Raw genomic sequence first — 17,376 nt, 5'->3', positions numbered from 1 at the left:
AGTCAGGGAACTAAGATTCCACAGGCCACATGATGCAGCCAAAAAAAAGCAAAATTTACTTATCACAGAGCCTGGCACATGACAACCTCTCAAGGTTATTACTGCTCATGCCTCCCACACACCCAGACTCCCTGCAATGCTGCTTCCTCTCTGCCAGGTCCTTCAGTGGGGCTCAGCCATCAGCACCTCCCCAAAGGGCTGCTGGGCCAGGGCCCACCCCATTATTCACCCGTGGCAGCCTTGCCTGCTCCATGGGTCACAACACAGCACTCTGCTCTGAAACTGCCTGTGTCTGATCTCTCCTCAGGCATTTAACTCCTCATAGGCACCCCCAGAGTCTAACAAGCAGCACTGTCACTTGGCAGTCAGATGCTACTTTAATGAGATAACCTTAGTTTCCTCATTGACAAAACAGGAGGAAAGAAAAGAAAGAGATCAGCATCACCCATCTTGAGGGATATAAGAATTCAAGGAGACAATTCCATGGAGACTCTTTGAAAAGTGCTCTCCACAGGTAAATGTAGGAACTGGTGTTACTCCACGGTGGTAAGGCAAAGCACAGGGAACCAGGCACCTGCAGACAGACCAGAATTTTGCCCCTGGAGCCTAAGAAAAGCTGTAATCTGTTTTCAGTCGCTGGGAGGGCTCTATAAATGGTGTCACACAGCTCTGGAGTGGGTTTGTGTGGATTCTTTTTAGGGAAGGGAATCTTTTTTAAAACATATGTGACTAAACTGTTCTTAAAGTATTCCTTAATTGAGGTATCACTATATTACAAAGTAAAACAATTTGGAGATGGAGTCATTACCCCATGGGACCTCCAAAGACATTTCCCTAAATTACAACCAATTCATTGTGCATGGGATTTTAAAGATAAATAAAAATTATTTAATAGTCAATATTCCTGGTCTTTATTATTAATACCAGGAGATGGCTAACTTTTACTGAGTTTTTATCACATGCTAATCCATGAAAAATACTTTATTCCCAACAGTGCAGAAAAATTGGCAGTATTATCCTATTTTTCAGAGGAGGGAAAACAGACTTAGAGCAAGTAACTTGCTCTTGGTCACCTGGCTAGGAGGAAGAGCTTGGATTTTAAAAGCAGGATCTACTCCAAAACCCACAGTATTTATACTGCATTTAAAAATAAGGCCTTGGAATAAAGAAGATGTGGTACATATATACAATGGAATACTATTCAGCCATAAAAAAAGAATGAAATAATGCAGCGTGCAGCAATATGGATGCAACTAGACATCGTCACACTGAGTGGAGTGAGTCGGAAAGACAAACACTGGATGACGTCATTTGTATGTGGAATCTAGTATCTGACGCATGCACGCATGCTCAGTCGCTTCAGTCCTGCCCAGCTCTTTGCAACCCCATGGACTGGAGCCCACCAGGCTTCTCTGTCCATGGGATTCTCCAGGCAAGAGTACCGACGTGGCCTGACACAAATGAACTTTTTTACCAAACAGAAAAGACTCACAGACATAGAAAACAGGCTTGTGGTTGCCAAGGGGGTGGGAGGTGGAGGAGGGGAGGACTGGGAATTTGGAATTAGCAGATATAAACTATTACACATAGGATGGATGAACAACAAGGTCCTACTATATAGCACAGGGAACTATATCCAATCTCCTGGGATAAACCATAATGAAAAGAATATTAAAAAAAAATGTATGTATGTATACAAACAAGTCACTTTGCAATACAATAAAGATTAACACATTGCAAATCAACTATACTTCAATTTTTAAAAACTAAACATTTTTTTAAAAAGGGCCCTGAGGGAATTCCCTGGTGGTCCACTGGTTAGGACTTGGCACTTTCCTTCCTGGGGGCCCAGGTTAGATCTCTGGTGGGAACTAAGATCCTGCAAATACTGTGGCCAAAATATTAAGGACTTTAAACAACAAGGTCCTACAGTATAGCACAGAGAACTATATTCAGTATACTCCTATGATAAACCATAATGGAAAAGAACATTTTTAAAAGGATGTATATTTGTATAAATGAATCATTTTGCTGTACAGTAGAAATTAATACAATATTATAAATCAACTACACTTCAATTTAAAATATATACATGTTTTATAAAGGCCTTTGAGAAACCTGAACACTAATGATATTAAGGGATTACTGTTAAACTACTTTGTGTGAAAATAAGAAGCAAATTTTAAGTGTTCTCTCTTACAGAGAGTACTAATGTAGTTACAGATGAAATATCAAGAAACAAGGTCAAACATTTTATAAAAGGAATAAAACAAATTAATGGTAACATATACTCAACTCTTCACAGCTCACCAAGTTTTAATAACCTTATAAATTAGATTTTCTTATTCCCATTTTACAGATTAGGAAATGGAGAGAAAGGGCAACATTTACCAATATTTCTAACGATAGATATGAGGCTAGTATGATACTTAAGAGAGAAAACAGGTCCAGATAGGTTAGTAACTTGCCATGCTGGAAGTCTGTCTCCAATGTCTGTGCCACAGGGAAAGTCCCAAGAGGTTTGAGCCCCACAGCCACATGACATGGAGCCCCAACAGAGTGGCAGATGCCTCCAAATTCTGGTTCTTCGCCACCACATACCATGCAGCCTGGACATGAAAGGTGGCTTCTTTGACTATCATGCCTTTCTGAATTGCAGATGCATAAATTTCATACAGGGCAGAGCATGACCAACTTCCTACCCATCAAAGCACTCTGGACAGCATTCACCACTCCATGAGACCAAAGGGCTGTCAAGCAGCCCAAACCAGCCACGTTCCAGACAGTCTCAAGAAGGGGAGAAAGGCAGCCTCAGCTGAGAGTTTAGCTTCTACAATTAAGGAAGTTTCCAAGGTCAGGAACAGAATCTGAGATGAGGTGGCAAAGCCACATCTTCTCTCAGCAGTGCCTCAGGCCTGCGCTTCGGGCTGCCACCTGTTTGATGCTGTGACCAACGTGACTTACTGAAACCCTGAGGGAGAAAGGTAAGGCAGCTGTTCAGAGGAGGACGCATGAGCACCAAACCTGAAGGCGAAGCAACCTGGCTCATTAGCCAAGTGACCTTGGACAAATAAATTACTTAATCTCAATTTTCTTGTCTACCAGGTGAGAGTAATAGATAAATTGTAAATGTTCAATAAGATCTAACAGAGTGCTCCAAAAACTAACTAAAATGCCCACATTCCCAGGTAAAGGTTCCATAACCTAGAAATCCCAGCAACTGTAACAGCAAGGTAGATATGTCAAGCCACCTAGCCACGCACCTTTTCCACACAAATAAGAGACCTCATGAAAATCAGGTCTCTACTAGGACAAAGAGAACCAAAGACTCATCTAAGATGCCTGGGAGTCAGTCTTTAAAACCCTAGAATTATGTTCCTGACAAGAGATAAGCTCTTATCAAATATGTTAGTGTCTTATCAAATGTTAGTGTTAATCGCTCAGTCCAACTTTTTGCAACCCCATGGGACTGTAGCCAGCCAGCCAGGCTCCTCTGTCCACAGAATTCTCCAGGCAAGAGTACTGGAGTGGGTAGCCATTCCCTTCTCCAGAGATCTTCCCAGCCCAGGGACTGAACTCAGCTGAGTCTCCTGAATTGTAGGCAGACTCTTTACTGTCTGAACCACCAGGGAAGCCTCACTTTAAAACCCTTCCCCAGGCCTCTCCTCTTCCTCCTTCCTCTAAGTCCACTGCTTCAGGCACTACCTCCCTCTCATATTGATACAACTGCCCTATTTTATGTTTGGTGACTCATATTCACCTCCTAAAATTTTACATGATTTATACAAGCTCATCTCTTCCATTATTTGGCCAAAGAAAACAAAGGACAGCTGGATACCTAACACGAGATCCAGCAAAGTTGTTATAGCATCATTACAAATCAAGGTTTCAATTTTCAACAGGTTACCCCAAGGTTAATCAACAACCTGTAAGGGCAGTTGCTGAGATGAGTAAGAGAGAAACAAGACTTTCTCCAAGCTTACAACCTAACCAAGGAAGCTCTAAGTACACATTTTGGTTTAAAGAAAATTTATTTTAAAAAAAAGTAATCAAGAAACAACCCCCCCCCACCACCACCACCACCACCACCATCATTTCCTAGAAAGATGAAGGAAGGGGCATTAGGAGGTTATATACACCTCTGACCTCCAATCTGGGAGACCTTAAGAGAGCTAAAAGCATGATATTTATTTTCCCCAAACTCCAGCCTAGGGCAAACTACCTGCTTCATTTTTAAATTTCATTCTATCTACTCTGCTAATTGAAAGCAAAAATGAAAGCTGGGGTGAGGAGGAGGGGGAGACATTTTTAAAATACACATCAGATAAGAGAACCTATAAATAAAGTTGTGTGTAAACTACAGACTCCCTCTTTGTAATTCAGGTTAGTAGCTAACACTGAATAGAGAATTCAAGAAGACTTCTTTGGGAAGCTTAGTTTCGAATGAACTAAAGCATGGAAATGGCAGAGACACTGAGGCAGAAGAATGCTGCAGTTGGGTTTGAGGGCAAGCTGGCTGCCTTGGCTAGAAGAGCTGGTGGCAGAAGTGACTCGGACACGGAAATGATTGGCAGCAAGCCCAACAGAACACGTGAAGGAAATCAGATCTGCCATAACAAGCGCCCACAGGCACTGGGTTTCTAAGCAAGGTACGGACAAAGGCTCAGAGCACAGTAGACCTTGAGAAAATCAGCCCCTCGTTTTACAAACGGGGAGAATGAGGTCCAGTAGCATTAAGTGACTTGCCTGAGGTCTCACAGTGAGTGGAAGTGCTGGGACTAGAGCCAAATCAAGATCAAATTTGTTACTGAAGAGGATCTATCTAACACTCATGTGAGGGATGGGGGGTGGGGGGAGGTGTGGAGAGGACACAAATTCAGGTTTGTCCTGATTAGGGTCCAGAAAAGGATTATGGCGGGGAAAGGCCACGACAAGTGATAGCCGGGGAAATAGGTACAGATGATCTGAAAGGAAAAGCCCACTAAGACTTAAGAGACAGCTGCTTGGGGAGGGAGGTGGGAGGGGGGGTTCATGTTTGGGAACACATGTAAGAATTAAAGATTTTAAAATTAAAAAAATAAAAAACTAAAAAAAAAAAAAGAGAGAGACAGCTGCTGCTGCTGCTAAGAGACAGATGTGGATACAAAAGGAGAGAGAGCATCGTAAGGTCATGATTCCCATCAAAGAGTAACATCATATTTCCAGCACATTCATCTTGGTGAAGCTCCCACAGATACACAAATCAAAGTGCAGGCACCGGCCTCTCCCAGGCCCATCTCTGGAACCCGGAAAACCGAGGACTGCTTGGTAATTCCAACACCTGTGACCCTGCTGACTTGGGTTATCTCAGACTCATTACCCATGGCAGGATGACAGATGAGGAACCAGAGACAAGCTGGCTGGTCACTATATGGCCTATGCAGTATTTACTAGAACGATTTTATGTCAAGAGTTATGATCAAGGGCTTCTTCTCTGGAGGTCCAGGAGTGAGGACTCAGTGCCCTCACTGTCAAGGGCCTGGGTTCAATCCCTGGTCTGGGAACTAAGATCCCACAAGCTGTGCTGCATGCCAAACCCCCCACCCCACCCCCAAAAAAGTTATGTTCACTTTTAAGCAAGAAATATTAAGCATTTAAATCTGACAAAATAAATAGGAATCCAACTCCTGGAGAAGTTCTAGCCATGATTTCAAAAGCTAAATGCTAGAACAGTAACTGAATATAAACAGTAGTCCTCCAAAGAGGACTGTGGCCTTGTACAAACTTTAAGGGATACACATCTAGATAAAGAAAGAAAAATAATGCTCCAGAAAAATAATATCAACATCACTGGGGAATTAGAAAAGCAGATACATGGGCCCCACTCTAAACCCACTGGATTAGAATCAACATTTTAGCAAGACACTCCCCACCCTAGGTGATTTATTTGCACATTCAAGTTTGAGAAGCACTGGTGTAGAATACTTTAAGGGTGAACTATATATAGCAGTACATAGATAGGGTACCAATCAGGCAAATAAGATACAAAGTACCTCTTCACTTTCTGTACACCATATTTTATTAGGTACTGCTCAGATAGACCTATAGTGTTTTTTAATGAATCTGGTACTTACTAATGATCATATGATATAAATGTGGGATCTATTTCACTTCCTGAAATAACACAGCTCGGGGGTTTTCATGCACATGAAATATAAAAAAGCTTAGTTCTTCTGAAAATACAATAAAATTATTCATTTTATTCAAGTTCCAACACAAAGTTCAGCACACTTCACAAGCCCCATTAATTCCTACAGGTTCCTGGGAGTATCATTAAATCCCCCAGCATCACTGAGAAGCAGGTGCTTGGCAAACATCCAATCTTCAAATGAGATTCAGAAGGACGTGGTCCTGAAAATGCAGTATTTTTCTGCCTTGTCCTGTCAGGGTTGCTTCTCAGGCTCATACTCTCTCCCGCCCTGAGGCCTCATACAGCTGCACACTCAAGTACTTCCCCAAAAGGAGAAAGGTCAGAGGTGTCATTATCCCATAAGCACTTGAGATTCCAGCTGTGGAGAAATTAATCTGGTTCGGTTCCGGCTGAGAAGCCCTGAGTAAGATCTGGAAAGACAGAGGGAAATACAAAAGAAAGAGCCTACTGAGAGGCTCTTAGGAGAGGACATTTGCAGATTTTAAGGTGGGGGTCAGGGGCAAGGTTTGGCAGATAAGTGAGAGGATCACAGAGAGAGATAAAGATCCATCTCCCACCTCTACTCCAGGAACAAAAAGAGTGACCAAGAGATTCCTCCAAAAGACCTCTTTTCTTGATAAAAAGAAGGAAAAGAGCCAATGAGGAAGCTTTAGGAGCTGGAAGCAAGACTAAGAATCTCTGGAGGGTTTTTTTGTTTTGTTTTGTCTTCCAATGAAAGGAAATGAAGCAGTATCCTTCTAACCAGAATCTTATAAGCAGCAGACCATCAGGAGGATTAAGAGACCTGTGAATAACCAAAGAAATACAAGGGGGGATTCGTTTTCAGTTTAAATCCAGCACTGGGGAGGAGTCAGGCAGCCCTGGACTTGAGGCTACTTCCAGAGAAAGGGGAAGAAATGGGACTATCTTTACAGCCACCAGTAAGCAAGAGCAGCGTCCAAAGGAAGAAAGGAATCAAAAATGCCCCGGGATAGAGCAAGCCAAGAGAGAGTTCTTGTTAGCAGAAAGATGAAAGATAAAGTAGACATATGAAAGAAAACATACAGGCACCCCTTTGGGATGGGCGGGGAGATCCTCCCCCAGGGGGAGGGGACTTCAGGAGGTAAGACTATAGGAAGTGAGTACAGAGAAAAGGCCACAGAAGCAGACAAAGTGCCATGCTGAACAAAGATATTTATTCACCAGAGGAAGACGAAAGGTGCACTTACCTGACAGGGAGAGCACCTAAAGGAAAATGGGGCTCCAAAAAGGGAAGCTGAGGAAACAAAGTCTCTCCGATGGCTGCAAAGCTCAAGAACCACGGACCACTGTCTGGAAATGAGCAAACTAAGAAAAATGGTGTGCCCTCCCAGATTTAACAAACATCAGGACGGTGGCTGCAGGCTGAGAACTGTGTAACCAAAAGTAGAGCGTGGAGGGTGGGGGTGGGGCAGGAAACACTTTCAGATATGAAAATCTGGAAATAAGGTGGTCCGATTTGGAGAACTCATGAAAAAGGGTGGAACCCCAAGGATAGAGTGATTGGGAAAAGCTGTGAATTCCCTGTGTAAATACAAACACTTATCTTAAAATTTCAGGATTTGGACTTCATTTCGGGTAGACTCTGGACACTGTGCTCTCCCAGATTTTGGAAGGCTGGGAAAAGGAATCGGCCCCTAAATTTAAGACATTCTGACAAGCATTCTGCCAGATTTCAGGCCTGGAAAAGGGAAGTCTCCCCTGAATTTGTGGGACCATAAGTACCCCCAAAACTGGTCACTGGACCCCAGATTTGAAACTCGCTAAATGGGAAGAACCCTCAGATTTGAAAGCGGACATTTATTCAGAGTGGAGACACGTAAAGGGAGTGTCCTCCCAATTTGGGGGTCGTGGGTCAGGGGGTACCATCCTCAGTTGGGGAAGCTTTGGAAATTAAGATAAAATCCCAGGGATGGAGTTTAAGAAAGAGGGTTGCACCGATCACATTTTCTAAAAACTACAGAGAAAGGGGACACTCCCATAGTCGGGGGCTTGAGAAAGGGGTGTGCTCCCCAGAACAGGATTAAAGAGGCTATAAAAGAAAACGCGTTCCCAAAGCACAAGGCAAGGGCAGGAGTTGTTGGTGGAGCTCTCGGGGGCCACACAAGCTCAGGATCCGACCCTAGCTCTTCCCCCCACCCGCAACACGGCCCGCTCCGCGCCCTGGGCCCGCACCCCGCGGCCCAACCTCCTCAGGCGGCGCTGATTGGCCTCAACCACCGTCACTCCCGCAGGCAACCCTGGGGATTGGGCGCCACTCGCACGCCCGCCACGCTCTCAACAGCGGTCCCCGGGCCTCCCTCCGGGCAGGGCAAGCGGGGCCAGGCGGGGAGCGGGGCCGGGCAGGGGACCGGAGCAGCGGTGGCGTCCGTCACCGTCCCCGCCCGCACGGCGCGCGCGCGCGCGCGCGGCGCGGGCCCGGCCCGACCCAGCCCCAGCCAGCCAGCTTCGCCTCGCCGCGCCTCGCCGCGAGCTCACCTCACAGCCCCGCTCCGGCTGCGCCGCTCCAGGACCAACCGACAGAAGGACTCTGCGTGCAGCGCACCACGTGACCCCCGGGACGCGCCCAGCGTATCCCCCGCCCCCCACACACACGCACCATCGCCACCTCCGAGTGACGCAGCTCCTCAGCTGCCCCGCCCTCGGCCCCTCCCCACCCGATCACCGTGGCGACGGCTCGGGCGAGCCACGCCCACTGCCCTGACGCGCGGGAACCGGCCTGCGCCTGGATCCGGAGCACGAAGTCCCCTCTCACCCATAGCCACTGTGATCACACGAAGCCCGGGACTGGACCCTATCCGTCATCTGTTAGTTATGCCTCCTATATGCTCCTCGAAGCCTCCTGCTTCTCTCCATCCTGCTGCCAACGCTCCAGTCTAGTCCACCATCAGATGGTTGTCCTCACCACCCACACTTACTCCTTCCAATCCGTTCTTCATGCTCCGACAGAAAGAGCTTCTCAAGACGCAACTCTGTTCGTAGCCATCCTCATGCTCAAAGCCCGTTGCCCACTGTTCTTCAGATTAAGATCTAAATCTTCACCGTAGCCTATCTGCCAGACTTTTCAGTTTGTACTAACTTGCCTGTCTCACATTCACGCGCATTCAACTCCTCCACTTTCTCAAGCGGCTTTCAAGTCCTCACACAAGTCAGGTTCCTTCCCGACCTAGAGTCTCTGAACCGCTCATTCTGCGCCTTACCTCATTAACTCCTCGGAAGGGATTCCAATTGCTAGTGGGAAGAGAAGCTGTATTCTATCTCCGGGGACCAAGGTCGGAGTTGCAGCCACCCACAAAGGGTCTGAAAAGTTTTCCCAGTGGGACTTGGGAAGTTCCAAAGAGGAATGCTAAATATTTGTTATTTAGGAAGGCAATAACGATTTTATTTTACCTTGGAAAAACAGGGCAGCTAGATTACACCTCTTCAAATGTAAATATAATCATGTCACCGCCTTGCTTAAAACAACCAACCTTTCTGTCACATCCTCCACCCTTGCTAACTGTCTGGCCATACTAAGTTACTGTCATTTCTGTGGTTCTCTGCAAGGTCCTTCCAGGCACTGGGCCATTGACTAAGCTGTTACTTTTTGCAAAACTGACTTTAAAAGACTCTTTAAAAGGTCTCAGTTTGTCATCTCCTCAATAAGGCCCTCTTTGACCACATAATCTAGAAGTGCTCCCCTTGATCTCCTGCTTCAAACAGGGCAATTGCTCTCTACCTTATCAATGTTTGTTTTCAGCAGAGCACTTAACACAGTTTGTAATTATTTAATTGGTTTGTTCTCTTTGTTTTATTTTTTCCCCCTGAGTTAGAGTTAGGGACTATCTTGTATCTACTGCATTGTCAGAACCTGACAAATAGTAGATGTTCATTGTTTATCTGTGGAAGGAATGAAAGGGAAGAGAATATTTGGGGGGCAATGATAATTGAAAATAACGATACTATACAATAATAGACGGGACTTCCCTGGTGGTACAGTGGATAAGAATCCACCTGCCAGTGCAGGGGACGTGAGTTCCATCCCTGATCTGGGAAGACTCCACATGCCACAGAGCAGCTAAGCTCAGTACTAAGTACTGAGCCCACATGCTGCAACTACTGAAACCCTCAGATACAGGAAGAAAGGATCTTCCCAGGATCCTCTGTGTTTATGTTTATTAACATGAAACTGCCCAGATTTTAGTGGCTATTATAGGATATAGAGAATTTTTTGCTCCACCACCACAGTAATGTCAAGAATTCATGACCCCATATAAATACAGCATGTTTCTTTACTTATCCAACCTGTACATATTGAGACCTAGGCTTGAGCTGGGCGTCAAAGATACAGAGTAGGGAACTTCCCTGGCAGTCCAGTGAATATGACTCAGCACTTCCACTGCAGAGGGAATGGGTTTGATCCCTGGTCTGATCCCACATGCTGCATGGTGCAGGCAAAAAAAAAAAAAAAAAAAGATACAGAGGGCTTCCACAATGGCTCAGTGCTAAAAAACCTGCTTACAATGCAGGAGACTCCAGAGACGGGTTCAATCACTGAGTCATGGAAGATCCCTTGAAGGAAGAAATGACAACCCACTCTGACGGGAGCCACCACGGGAGATCCCACCCATGACAAAAGTCATGTGGAAGAGAACTGTTAAGCAAGGCTTCAGAACTCTACGGGCTCCCTAGGCTTTCTCGAACATCTACCCCAAAACCAGAATCTGTCTGTTTTACTATTTCATGACTTTCACCAACTCCTCTGACATTAACAGGGGTCTATTCCTGACCACCTTTCTCTGGAGAAAATCAACTTAGGGCTATAGCTAATAAGTCTTCTGGGCATGAGAAGAATATTTCCGACCAAAAACCCTCTGTTAGCATTTTAGCTTGCTTGGCAGATATATCCAGACTCTTGCAGCTACACATGTGATTATTTACAGCCTCCCAACTGTGAGAGGCACAGAAAGCCTAAAACATAGAGCTTTTCAAAGAGTTAAAAGTTATTAGAGTAGTGCTAATGTAGGATTTCATTATTGGGCCAATGCTTGTTGCTAAGTTCCCTTATCTCTTATCCACTGTGCATCTGGGAGTGCATTAGTTAACATAGTTGGAAAGTAAGAAAAACAAGTGTAGCCTTGAAATTAACCACATCAGACTTTTGAGCTAATTGGTTCTTTCTTGTAACTCACTGCACCTTTGCTTGGGAGAATGTAACTCTGTTTGATACTTTTTGAGGCGGACATAGATTAGAAATATAAGAAAAAACATTTCAAGGGAAAATAAGTTTTCTGGTTGAGAAGCCTTTATCAAAAGAGGGTCATAAAATGTTCACAGGCCTCCAAGGACAGAAGATAATGTACACAACATTGTTTATGGTAAAGGTTTGCAGAAAAATCCTGGTTTCGATAAAGACAAAACAGATATACTGTTTGGGCTGACTCTGTATGACTCTGCATCTTTCATTTCCCTCTATGTACAAGTAAAAGTATAAAAGACCCTTTTAAAAATAAAAACAATGGGCCTCGCTTGAAGAAGCTTGGTCACCCCGTGTTTCTCTTTTTTCTCTTTTTTTCTCTCTTACTTTCTTTTTCAGGCTGATCCCTTAGAGCATAGAGGCTCCCTGCGTTCACTTATCTGCCCGGGTTTCTAAGACCTGAACGGGAAGACCTTCTGCATCTTCACTCCCTCGGGAGACCGGGAAGGCACCTGTGGCCTCCGTGAACAGGGCAAACTTGTCTCGAAGTTTTATTGGCTTTCTATGTAAACCAAGAAATATCAGCCTCCTTCTCTCCTCTATTTTCTTATGTACAATATTCTTTCCTTATCTCTCTCTAAATCAATCGCCGACGCCGTTTTTCCTTCAGGTTCCCCTGGATCCTGTGGGGGCTGGACCCCGGCACCACTCCAGTATTCTTGCCTGAAAAATCCCATGGACAGAGGAGCCTGGTGGGCTACCATCCAAAGTGTCACAAAGATCGGACATGACTGAGCATGAACACAGGACACAGGGCAGAGCAGCATGAAGTTTAGGCCCTGTTCTCAAGGAGTTTACTTCTTGGTAAAGAAATCATCACAATTTGTAAATTAAAATTCTTCTTGTCTATTGCAAGAACAAACACTGACACTGTTGCAAGAACAAGCAAAAGAGAAATATATTACAAGAATGTCTGGGGGCCCAGAGCATGGATAGGAAAACAAGAGGCACAAGAGCAGCTCTGGCAAGAAGCAACAGCTTCTGCTGCCAGCAGCACCACAGGCCACAGCTGGGATTCAATCCCAACATCCCTTTGTTTCTGAGTCACTCACTCAAGAGGCAAAGCCTTGATCAGGGGCTGATGGTGACTGGTCAATCTCATGTCAGTCACATGGATTAGTCCAGGCTGTCAGGGGACAAGAGGAATAATTTGCCCCCAAGGATATCCCCACTAATGAAAGTGAGGGGAGGAATGATGCTGGTCAGGCAAAAATAACTCTATACAAATATGAATAAAATACCTTGGGAATCAAGCTGAAGTTCCTGATCATCAAGTCAAACCTGTGGAAACCTGGTTTGCTAGCTTCTGAACAGCCATTGGCTGCTTGCCGTAGAGCTCCAATTTGCAAAGTTTTGGTCTAAAGTCCAGGTCTCAGGACTTCCCTGGTGGTCCAGTGACTAAGACTCTGTGCTCCCAATGCAGGGCACTTGGGTTCCATCTCTGGTCAGGGAACTAGATCCCACGTGCCTTGACTAAACAGTTCACATGCCACAACTGAAGATCCCAAATGCTGCAACTAAGACCTGGCACAGCCAAATAAATAAATAAATACTTGAAATTAAAAAATAATAAAGTCCAGGTCTCAGCACGCCTGTTTAGCACCATCCACCATTCTGCTTTAACGTCTTCCCCAGCATTTCACTAGTAGTTGATTTCAACCATCCAATTGTTTTTAACTTAGAACCTTTCTTTGTTGAAATAGGCGCTCAAATAATGGTTGTGACTCTGTGAATGAGTGAAAGAATGAATGTACAGCAGCCTCAACTCCAGAAAATAGTATCTCCCCAGCCATTTCAGAGCTGTGGTCCCAGGACATAAGATGACAGCTCCACATACGCTGCATTCACACAAGCATATACAGAAGCACCAGACTACTATGTCTCTGCATGGAAGAGTCCTTTCTCTCCCTAAGCATCACTTTTCTTCAACTACAAAGTGGGATGATATTTACTCTCACGAACTTGTCACAATTAAGTGAAACAACATGTGAGAGTGTATTGTAAACTGCAACTGCTAAGTCACTTCAGTCGTGCCTGACTCTGTGCGACCCCATAGACGGCAGCCCACCAGGCTCTGCCGTCCCTGGGATTCTCCAGGCAAGAACACTGGAGGGGGTTGCCATTTCCTTCTCCAAAGCATGAAAGTGAAAAGTGAAAGTGAAGTCGCTCAGTCCTGTCTGACTCTTAGCGACCCCATGGACTGCAGCCTTCCAGGCTCCTCCACCCATGGGATTTTCCAGGCAAGAGTACTGGAGTGGGGTGCCATTGCATTCTCCATAAACTGCAAAGTTCTGTGTAAATGATTTTCTGATTGCTTTCTTACTAGAGTCATTGTCTGGAGTATTTAAAATGTCCCTAGTAAAGGAACAGCAGAACTAAAGATCTGAGATGGGATATTCAGTTAGAAAACTGATCTTTCTCAGTCTCTACCCAGCAAACTTTTATACTCTGTCCTAACCCAACTCCAAGGCATTTACAATGAATCTGTCAAGGGGAAGGGGGAAAAGTTAAAACAGAAAAGCAAGTTCCTTGGCTGTAATTCACACCCACAGACCCCATGTACTCAGAGTATCACCAAGCTTGAGGATGTCAGTCTCCAAAGCAGGAACTGGGGTAAAATATCTGCAGCACAAAGCTGAGTGTGAGAACTCAGGAAGCCGGAAACCACAGTTACAGCTGTATCTGAGAAGTCCAAGAACCTCCACAAGGCACCAGGGGCCCAAGGGAAGTGGATTGAGTTGACCCTGGTCTGAGGTCTCGCCAATCTGAGCCTGATGGAAAGTTCCTGAGCTCCTCAAGCCTTACTGCTTTCCAGTGACGGGGAGGAGAATTATGTAGGAATTCCAATATATTTACAGCATTTTGCAAGATTCTAAGAAGGGAGGGAGAATGAGGGGGAGAGGCAGAGGAGGACATTTTTTATTCTTGTCCTGGCCACTAAAGAGACTGATAAAATCCACCTGGACCACTTCAAGGGCAGGGACTGTGTCCTGTTCTTTGTCCCTTGGGAGTCCTAGTACGTAGTACAGTTCCCTGTAATTTAATACTTCAAGTTTGTTTCTTGTGACAAACAAGACTGACACTCCTGCCAGTTTAGAGATAAAGAGACAAGGGAGGAGTTTAGCTCCAGGGACTACTGGAATGGAGATTATAAAGAAATCCATTAAAGAAACAGTCTCTTAAGTCTGCTAGACTCCAGTTGACTCCCCAAATTTCTCGAAATTTATTTTTAGATAGTGATGTTATCCCATGACTCAAAGGCCAAAAATTATATAAAAGGTAAACAATACAAAATCTCCCTCAAATTTTTGTTTGTTTCTACTGGTAACCACTTTCTTATGAATCCAGCACCCGACTCCTTTTCTTTTGGCTGCTCTAGGTAGCATGCTGGATCTTAGTTCCCCGAATAGGGATGGAAACCTGGAACTACTGGATTGCCAGGCAAGTCCCCCTTTCAGCATTTCTTTATGAGTATATGCAAAGCTGAATATAAGTTCAATTATGAACCTTTTATACAACAGAAAGCTTTGCTACATGGTGTTCTACACCTTAATTTTGTCACTAAACACATTTTGGACCCCTTACACTACATCTTTTATAATGATACAAAAATAACTCTCATTATCTTGTTTTATTTTACTGCTACACAGTATTTCTTGTGTGGATGTACTGTAGCTTGCTTAATCAGTCCCTTATTTGAGGACATTTGAGTTGTTTCCAATCCCTGGTAACTTAAAAACTATGTTCCATTTACAAGTAGTTCAACACATGTGTGCAGAGAGAACTGTAGTCTAAATTCTCTGAAATAGGAGATCTGAGCCACAGTGATGTATATATTTATAATTTTGATAGAGATTGCAAGTCATCATTTCTCATAACATTTAAAATCTTCAATGTACTTACAGTTTAAGGATTATTTCAAGATTATTCCTGTAATGTTATTCTCACTTACTTGCATTCTTGATAGAAATGAGTGAAGTTGCAGTTATCCAGGTAGGAATGCGTACAACCTACTGCCACATTTTGTCACACAAGTCATCATCATGTGTCTTTTTTTTTTTTTTTGGCTGCACCCCACAGCTTGCAGAATCCTAGTTTCCCAATCAGGGATGGAACCCAGGGCATTGGCAGTGAGAATGCCGAGTCCTAACCACCAAAACATCAGGGAATACACACTATGTATCTTTAGAAGAAATCATCTTGATGTAGGGGAGGAAAATGCAAAGGACAAACCATTAAGGAAAATACCATTAATTCAACAACATAAAAAAGTTCTATTCTATCCATGAAAATATGTCTACACATGGATGGATGGTCTTGGGACTATGGGTGAAGGGGAAGAGGAATGGAGGCTAAGGAAGAGTAAGGCAGATGGACCATTCACTTTGTTTCTAATGTTTATAGACAATGTTGCAGTGAATAATCCCTTCCTGGGGATTATTCACAATGTTTCCAGTTGCTACAGACAATGCTACAGTAAAGAGCCTTGGACATTCAGAAAAGGAGAAAGAGGGACTTCCCTGGTGGTCCAGGGGCTAAGATCCCCAGCTCCCAATGCAGGAGGTCCAGGTTCAACCCCTGGTCAGGGAACTAGAGCCCACATGCTGCAACTAAGAGTAGGTATGCTGCAAGACATGGATCCCATATGTCACCATGAGAAGGTCTCAGCTGCCCCAACAAAGACCCAGTGTGGGCAAATATATGGATAAATAAAGTACTTTCAAAAAGGAAAAAGAGGGAAATCTGGGGCTGTGTCTCGATTATCAATTATCAGTTGAAGCTCTGCCCCTTACACTCCTCTGCAGTCCTTCTTGCCTGCTTACTGACTCACTAAGACCCCAAAACTCTCTCCTCTTCCTCTTCTATTGCACAGCTGTGAGTTTGAAATGTCACCTCCTTGATGTCACCCTACTCGACCCAGTTCATAGTTCCTCTGGGCCTAAAAAAGTATCTTAACTGCAATCTCAATTCCAAATTCTAAGCTGGAAATAGTTACCACCAAAGAAAGTCCCTAAATGACAATTAGGGAAAATCAGGTAATCACAGGTTCGCTCACACCTTATTCTACTTCCCCTGATATCCTTGCCTATATCATGGTCTTCCCCCCTCCCCCTACTTCATAAGCTTTTTTAAGGCCTTTATGCTTTTCAAAGGTTTATTTAACCTACATGCTGAATCATCACCACTTCCCTTCCCACTCATCTCCTTCTATTTCCAGGGGAGCCTTTTTATTGTAGGAGGTAAAATAGAAACCTGACCAAAGTAGAAATTAAAGGTGCTGTGAAACTCCAAATGCTGAAACCTTATGAATACAGAGAGCACTGGCTCTTGTCCACTTTGAACTCTTCCTGCCCTAGAGAGCCTGTATCTTCCCACCACGACATAAGTTGGGGTAAAATCACTGGCCAAATGGAGAAATAAGTTATATTTCCTACAGATTTTCCAAATTTCCCTTTTATCTCTACATACCATACCTACCTTTGCCTGTCCCCCCTTCTGATTATACTTCAAATTTTTATCCCTTTTGGAAAAAAAAATGATGATAATATTTATTGAATTTTCACTGTTTGCTAGACACTGTGCTAAGTGAATTATTTCATTATAAATTTCATTATAAATTACTTCATCATAATAAATTACATGAATTATTTCATTTAGAGAAGTTACTTGTCTAAGGTCACATCACTAAGAATAATTTAAGTACCAACAGTTTAATTCCAGATATCATACTTATTAATCCTGAACTAACCACATTCTAAGGAAAGTCTCCTCTTGTTCCTCTGCCCTCAAACTCTCTCCAATCTGGCCTATTCTCCAAACTATTCAAATTGCCATTCTAACATAACAGTAGTAGTAAATAAAGTGATGCTTTAAAAACAGATTGGGACTTCCCCGTTGGTCCAGTGGCTAAGGCTCTGAGTTCCCAGTGCAG

The 17,376-nt window shown here is 44.0% G+C and overlaps 1 protein-coding gene across 6 annotated transcripts in view; it reads right to left on the bottom strand.

The window, feature by feature from the left end:
* Window positions 1-8,910, bottom strand: part of PHF20 (PHD finger protein 20) — a 135,799-nt gene extending 126,889 nt beyond the window's left edge. For 2 of the 6 annotated variants that reach the window (XM_069548454.1, XM_069548458.1), the window contains exons 1-2: window positions 8,687-8,841; window positions 7,399-7,501 (exon numbers count right to left, since the gene is read on the bottom strand). The gene's annotated coding sequence lies outside the window, so the exon portion shown is untranslated. Of the gene's footprint in view, window positions 1-7,398; window positions 7,502-8,396 lie in introns of all 6 variants that reach the window. The other 4 variants (XM_069548455.1, XM_069548459.1, XM_069548453.1 and 1 more) reach the window with 4 other exon arrangements.
* Window positions 8,911-17,376: the final 8,466 nt, after the last annotated feature.

This window comes from Ovis canadensis, chromosome 13 (assembly GCF_042477335.2).
Source record: "Ovis canadensis isolate MfBH-ARS-UI-01 breed Bighorn chromosome 13, ARS-UI_OviCan_v2, whole genome shotgun sequence".
Taxonomy (NCBI): domain Eukaryota; kingdom Metazoa; phylum Chordata; class Mammalia; order Artiodactyla; family Bovidae; genus Ovis; species Ovis canadensis.
This window is presented reverse-complemented; position numbering and strand designations above follow the sequence as displayed.